Source organism: Triticum dicoccoides, chromosome 7B (genome assembly GCF_002162155.2).
Source record: "Triticum dicoccoides isolate Atlit2015 ecotype Zavitan chromosome 7B, WEW_v2.0, whole genome shotgun sequence".
Taxonomy (NCBI): domain Eukaryota; kingdom Viridiplantae; phylum Streptophyta; class Magnoliopsida; order Poales; family Poaceae; genus Triticum; species Triticum dicoccoides.
The window spans coordinates 422,808,507-422,815,915 of record NC_041393.1 but is presented as its reverse complement, the minus strand read 5'-3'; the positions used below and the strand labels follow the sequence as shown (position 1 = coordinate 422,815,915).

At 44.9% G+C, this 7,409-nt stretch overlaps 1 long non-coding RNA gene across 12 annotated transcripts; it reads left to right on the top strand.

Moving 5' to 3' along the window:
• The first annotated feature begins 1,690 nt into the window (after positions 1–1,690).
• On the top strand, positions 1,691–4,846 carry LOC119335820. Of its 12 annotated transcripts, none has more exons than XR_005162054.1 (4): positions 1,714–2,850; positions 3,572–3,638; positions 3,818–4,104; positions 4,208–4,846. It is a non-coding gene; the product is annotated as an uncharacterized LOC119335820 (long non-coding RNA). The 12 variants fall into 12 exon arrangements; XR_005162053.1 differs by having other exon boundaries at positions 1,714–2,854; XR_005162049.1 differs by having other exon boundaries at positions 1,691–2,289; positions 2,617–4,104.
• The last annotated feature ends 2,563 nt before the right edge of the window (positions 4,847–7,409 follow it).

Genomic DNA, 7,409 nt, shown 5'->3' with positions numbered 1-7,409 from the left:
GGAGAGAGATATACCATGAAGGAAGGACGTTGAAGCGTTCAAATGAAGTTGAGGGCTATGAGGACCCGACTTGGGCATGGGGATGCTGGGTGTGCATGGCGAGCTTGTCTAGTTCCTGGTGGCGGCCCGCCTGATCTGCTGCGTCGCAGCTCCGGGCAGTGTCTCGGGGCTACGGTGCTTCTCTTCCGGCCGTGTCTCCTATGGGGACCTCGCCCTTCCTCACCGTGTACATGCCGTGGTGGAGCGGTACTTCATCTCATTCATTGATGGCGGAGAAGATCGGCGGCATGGCGCTGTGGAGGCTCGCCGCCCGATGTGCGGAGATGGACTCGCGCAGGAGGAGGTTGCTGTCTGGCGTCATGGTGACGTCGATGACAGAGTGGCCAGACAAGGTAGAAGCCTCAGTATGATCTGAAGACGGACCTGTGAAAGATGGTGGCAATGACACACGAGTGCGTCTGACTGGATTGTGCCCCAGACCCGGTATGTGGCTCGGCTGGGGCTGGTTTCGGTTTTCGGCTTTTTGATGTTAGGCTTAAGTGAGTGGTTTGGGTAGTGGCCCAGCTAGCACCCCTTCATCATTTTGGATAGGAGTAGCGGTATGTGTTGCCAAGATGATGGATTCAGACTCATTGTTGTAATACTTTGTAAGATCCTCGAGAATAATCAATAAAGTGGCCGTATGCATCTCCCAGATGCAGAGGCCGGGGTCATCCTTCTTTTCTTTAAAAAAATGTGCAAATTCAACGAGAAGACCGCGCGCGAGAGCATCTTACGGACGGGACTTGATTTGACGTATCTCATTGTTCATGACCTAACCTGACGAGGCGTCTTGCTTTCAAGATTCTTTTTTTTTAATATCATCAACCGTCATAAAACTTGCTCCGAATGTTCAATTTGATGCTACTCCCTACGTTTCCTAAATAATTATCTTTTTAGAGATTTCAAATGGATTACCACATATGAATGTATATAGACATATTTTAGAGTGTAGATTTACTCATTTTATTCCGTATGTAGTCGCTTGTTGAAATCTCTAAAAAGACAAATATTTAGAAACGGATGAAGTATAACTTAAATAATACGGATTGGGATCACTCAACTTGCGTTCTCGAATAAATACGGTCATAAAGTGTGTACGCAGGCGTACCTGCCGCTTGCATGGCGTGCCACGCCTGCATGGTCCCACTGTCAGCGATCGTTGGTGGTGGAGCTGCTCGGTGTGACGTCATATTTGCATAAACAACCTCAGCTCTTTGCATCCTGCTAGCAGACGCGGGAGTGATTTGAAGATTGAAAAATAATTGCAATGTAAGGTATCGTACCAGGCTATCAGCAACTAATTCAGTCTTGTCACACGTGCTAACCACCCACACAAGGCGACCTTTCCTGCTTAGTAATGAGACAAGCCAACAAATAATCTATTTTTTGCCAGAACAACCATAAAATTATTCGAATTCAAACAAATTTTTTGTTAATTTGTCTGGAAGAATTTTCGAGGGTGAGCAATTTTTTTCTTGCTATTTCGAAATTCGAACTTGTTCATGTGTCTAAGGAGAAACATAAAACCCTTTAACGGTCGCGCAATGTGCGCACGCTGATGGTGTCCACGTGTGCACAAGGGGCTGGGCACGTACTATTCCTGCATGAGAAAAAATAGATGGAAAACGCAGGTAACACCTCCCCCAGGTAACTTTCTTCCTCCTTATCTTCACCACAAAGGCAGCTAGCCCACGTACGCAACCTTTCTCTCCTTACCTCCACCTAGATCGGCACGTCCTCCCCATCCATGGCGTGGCCAGCGGGAGAGGCGCTGGGTCCAGTCAAATCGGCCGGACGCGTAGTGTGGGGAGGTCGGGAAGATGGAGAGACGGCGGACATAGGGGTCGAGTGGGGTAGGTGTGGCTGCTGGAGAAGATCGGATCTCTCATCTCCCCTATTTTCCTGTCGCCACCACCTCTCCTCTCATCCATGTCAGGGCCTCGCCTCCTCGCCCTCACTGCCCACCGGCAACCTCCCAGTCCCCCTAGCCGCATGGTGGCGAAGATAGCAGCGGCCAGTGTTGTCACCGCCGATTCAGCTTCGTTTGCGTGCCGGGGTGGTGGTCTCGGCAGGCGGTATGGCAGGGTACGAGGAGGGGAGGAGGAGGAAGAAGAGGAGGAGCAGGAGAGGTCCGCCGCTGAGGGGGCGTGAGATGTAGAAGGTGTTGGGGAGCCGTGGGTGGCGGAAACGCTGGTGGCGCGCAAGGCAGAGACGTGCCTGCCGAGCCCTCGACGGCGATGGGTCTGGGTAAGTTCGTTGCTTTTAGGCTTCGGTTTAATCTGTTGGACTGGATGAGATTTGGTTAGCTTGTTTTTCTTTGGTCTGTGCTTCCGTACACGAATGTTTTTGTTGGGGCCGTAGCTTGGGAGACAACCGAAGGTAGATACGAGTAATTCCTGTTTGGAATGCTAGCATATACTACTTCTCTGTCGTCGCTGGATTATTATTATTGCAGTTCAGTAGCAGTCATTATTGGCACTGCTAATTGTATTTGGAATGCTAGCATATACTAAAACAAACAACAACCATATATAACTTCTTATGCGTCATCATTGATTGTCCGGGTCACTTCAGGGAGGCGTGTTGTGGAAGTTGCAGGTTGCAGGTTTGTGCTAAGTGGGGGAGATGTGGTGAAAGCGGCGAAAGGGAAAGGCTCCGGATTGTTGGATTGGGAGTTTGGACTCTGCATGCAAAATGATTGTCGGCCTGAAAGGCTAGGATTGGGAACTCCTCTGGGTTGCTCTTTGCTTATACATGCAACAAAATATATTGCACTTCCACTGATCACCGTTCATCTCTACATTCTCAGTAGGTACTTTAATTCAAGAGCTTTTCTCATTGTGATAGGAGATAATTTGATAGATTCAAAACGTATCTATCTATTTTTATTAATTTGTTCATTGCTCAAATGGATGGTATTTTCTTTTCAAAGAAGGAAGTAGGATGGATGGTTGTAGAAAGAGAATTGTTGTACATGGATGGCTTTATTTGTTGTCGTTTGTAATGAGTAATATAGCAAGTTTTACAAATTGGAAGGATTTCGATGCTGATCATGAGACACCAAAGGATTTCACTATTACTAGGGGTCTCAAAGGGAACAAGTTGTTGTAGACAAAATGTGAATATTTATCTGTTTGTGGTGATAGATTTTTTTCCGGGTTTGTAAGACTACTCTGACAATTATATATACCAAAATCAGGACATAGTTCAGTGGATCAGATGGGAGCACTACAAAGTTACATATAGATATGATTATTTCCAAACTTTGTAGAATAGATGACACCGTACATGTTCTATGTGATGTGCCCTGTTGCCTCTGCCTATGTGAACCCAAATATCTGAGAATAAACTTTGTTTGTCTTGTTTGTCAGTTTAATTTATTATTACTTATTTAACTTGCTAGGAATTGAATTGGTACCAAATATACTCCCTCCGTCCCATAATATGTATTGGATGCAATAAGGTCTTATATTATCAGACGGAGGGAGTATTTTTTTATACCTACAGAAGTGAAATCATTCTTTTGCAGGCGCTGGTGCTTACGGTTTAACTTCTATTGTTGTTGGAACCATTGGCTATTTATACATAGATCCAAGGTTTACATTTATCTCCCTGTCAACTTGGTGCCAACATCATATATGTTAAAACATTACAAAATATAAAGCCTATTACACTGTCCTACTCTGATGTCGCAACTAGAGGTCGTCCTGTTCCTACTCTGATATTTGAAGTTCACCATTGGCACTTCTCCTAAAGCTAACTTGCTAATTTGCAGGGATGAACAATTTCTGATATGATGTTTGTGACCAAGGTGGCTTGGCTGATGGCTGCAACATAGTTGGCAAACAATTGGATCAGGTTTCAAAAAATGTTCATGTAAGACTTTTCGTCCTGTATTCACTTAAATAGTTCAACCACTTGCTCGGAGAGAGGATGTCGAGGATGATGGTGACGAGCAAGTCGGAGTTCGTGAGGCCGAAGCCATTCCAGCTCTTCCACAGCCACAAGGAGAGCCTTGACAGGCTGTACGAGTGGGACAAGAAGCTCTACGAGGAAGTCAAGGTACGTTTGATCCAGAACACGCGCTTCTCCCAGAATTCGTATGATCATTAGAAGTTCAGAATTAGTCAAGCAAAGATATGAAATGGAATGCACTTGGGGCCAGACGAGCGCGTTCGGCTGTGGTACGACAAGAAGTGCGTGCACCTGAGGAGCCATGACGCCAACAGTGCGGAACCGTTCGCCCTCAAGACGACCAGGGCTGCCATCAGGACCTCGGGACCAAGCTCAGCATCTCCCTCGCCTCCATCGACACCGTGTCCCAGAGGGTTATCACCTCGCAACAACGAGCTGCTGCCTACTGCTGTAGGCCGTAGCTTGCTTAGCTCATCCGAAGGTGCATGTATTTATTATAGTGTGCTCAATCGATCCCCAAGAACACTGCCGCGGTAGGTGTTTGATCAATGTTTCACATTGTTGTGTTCTATGTATAGGCTGATAAGGATGTAGCGAGTGATCCGCGTGAACCACCGGGTGATGAAGCGCATGGCGGACGAGGCAAGCGTTCTGTCATCGTGGGTCGCGCGGTCGTTCATCAAGACTTTTAGTGTATGTACATGTGCTATCCAGACTGAAAAAGGCAACTGAAAAGCGCCGTATCAGGTGGCGCCTCTTGATCTCCCATGCACCTATGACCTATCAGTGCAATGATCATCTTCTACTGCGCATGTTTCTGCTTGTAATTAACTATGTAATTGATTTCAATTCCTTTATGATATGCATGGCAATATAATATGTTCATCAACAACCTGATCACTGATATCTGCATGTGCGAACAAGAGCCGAACAAAAAAAGTTGAATAGACCGTATCCTACATGGGTACGCACCTGATTGCATCAGGAGGCGCGCCCAGGGCGCGCCCCGTCCACTAGTATAATTTTATATGTTGGTAACCACGACTACTTGTAACCAACGTTTTTTCTCTCGATATTGTTTTTGTCTCCGTACGAGCCAGGAAAACCAGCCTCTGGATAATCTTAGAAATTTTGGCATTTTTCACCCGAATTTATTCAAACGAATTTTGAGTTCAAATTTTTTGGCATTAAAATATATAAAACTGAAACTAGAAAAGAACAAAGCTTATGCACGATCCCAGTGGTTAGTACTGCGCATCTCTAGGTGACCCCAGCTGGCGAGTTCGAGTAAATATCAGCTAAAATCACAAAAATTTAATGGTGGAGACCATTGGAATTGATCACGTGACCACGGGGTAATACAGTAAAAGTTGTGGCACCAAGCTATGCACTGCGTTGTACTCCCTTCGTCCAGAAATACATGTCGGAGAAATGGATAAAAATAAATGTATCTAAAACTAAAATACGTCTAGATACATCCATTTCTCCGACAAGTATTTTCGGACGGAGGGAGTATGATTATGTGCATATAAATCTTATTTGATATAGTTCTGGGCATTTAAATTCAAAAAATACATTTGAAATTTTGGCATGAGGTTTAGTGACCATTGGGATTTCTCGGACCGGAATAAAAAAAACTGCTCATATCTTGGACCGATTTTTTAATTGGAATTTTAACTTTATGAAGAAAAAATACGAGATTTTCTGAAAACCAGCATTTTCGGTCTCACCAAGAAAAAACAGAATCGAGAAAAAAAGTATGCTTTCACTATAAATTAACTTGTGTCCTCTTCATTAACGGGGTACTAATGTTTTTAGTGCAATGATTGGCATGGGGCATTCTCGTACATGAGCTCGTGAGTTCGAGCAAATAGCAACGTTGGCATGCCTTTTTTTTAACATCAGTACAGACACAAGCGCTCATATACACGCGCATACACTCATCCATATGAACGCACACACGCACACCCTACCCCTATGAGCACCTCCGAAAGACTGAGCCGGCATATCATTTTGAGATTTACGAAGTCACCGTAGGCGCCTCGTCGTCGACGGGAACGTCTCCTCCCACTGAATGCGCATCGCCGAAAATTATGAAATAAATCCAGGAATAAATGCGAGCATCAGGATTTGAACCCTGCTGGGCTCGGGATACCACAGTCCCTCTAACCATCCAACCACAGGTTGGTTCGCAACGTTGGCATGCCTTGTAAGCGCAATATATGTCTACATATGGACTAAGTGACCGTATTTGCATGCGGAGACAAGTTGAGTGACCACAATTCCGTATTTTAAAAGTTTCAGCACTAAACTGAACATTAAGCGCAATTCTATGATTTCTGGTGATATTAGCCCTTTTTTTTGGCGAGGTTCCCTAGATTCCTTCCACAGCTCAAAAAAAAGTGATAATGCTACAGTTCTACAGGTTGCAAACTTGCAATTGGGGGCATTGCCGATAGCCCCGAAGGAGCAAATTCTGAATTCTAGTGAAGAATGGTTGCTACACCCCTTGGCGCTTCACCCTAGCGAGGTGGGTAACATGATTATCATGATCATTTGGAGAATTTAAAACCATTCGTAGTGATCTAGTCCACGGGAGGAGTATTCCTCCAACAAAAGTGTCGAAGAATTTTTTGTGCACCTATATGAGCTCACTGCGAAGTTTGAAGCACTTGAGCATTAAGCAAGTTTTGAGCGGCAAGTCTCCTGTGGATACGCTTTGCATTTCAGGCGTCAAGGTGTCGCCCTCTCGGTGGACGACTCTTTCTCGCCGGATGACGGCTTGGTCAAGGCTGGAATTATTCGCAAGAACAATGCAAGAGAAGTGATCTTTGCTACATGCCATCTTCTGTTCTTTTGCAACGACGCATTGGAAGCAGAGATCCATACAATTTTGAAGGGGATATTGCTGGCGGCTGGCCCTTCAATGGTCTAAACTACCTATTTTGGTGCAATCAGACTCGCCAGGAGCATTATCATCTCTATCAGATGCTACGCTTTCTAAATCACCACATGGTCACCTCATTAATGAAATCAAGCTTCTCATGGTGGAGTGGGAGTTTCCCCCGCAAAAAAATGGTAGAGTGGGAGTTTGTTCCGGTTTAGTTCAATCACAAAAGAGGGTCTCACATTGTCTCGCTAATTATGCTCGGCTCGCAGAACCGCTTGTTGGTTGAGGCGTTGTCCCCCTTTTTGTGGCCCCCTTTCATTCATGATCTTGTGTTAGTAGACTGTAACTCTATTAATATGAAATAAATTTTCTTTTATCCTGCAAAATAATGTTAGAATATAGCTTTTGCTAATTCGCAATTGTCTAAAAGATGGTTAGTTCTAGCGCGACACTAATGACTATCGGTTGGAAGTTGTGATCGGCGCAAGATTTTTCATATTTTCTAACCCTAAAGGCAAACACTAGTCGAATTTCTGGTATCTGGTGAGAAAGAAGAAAGAGA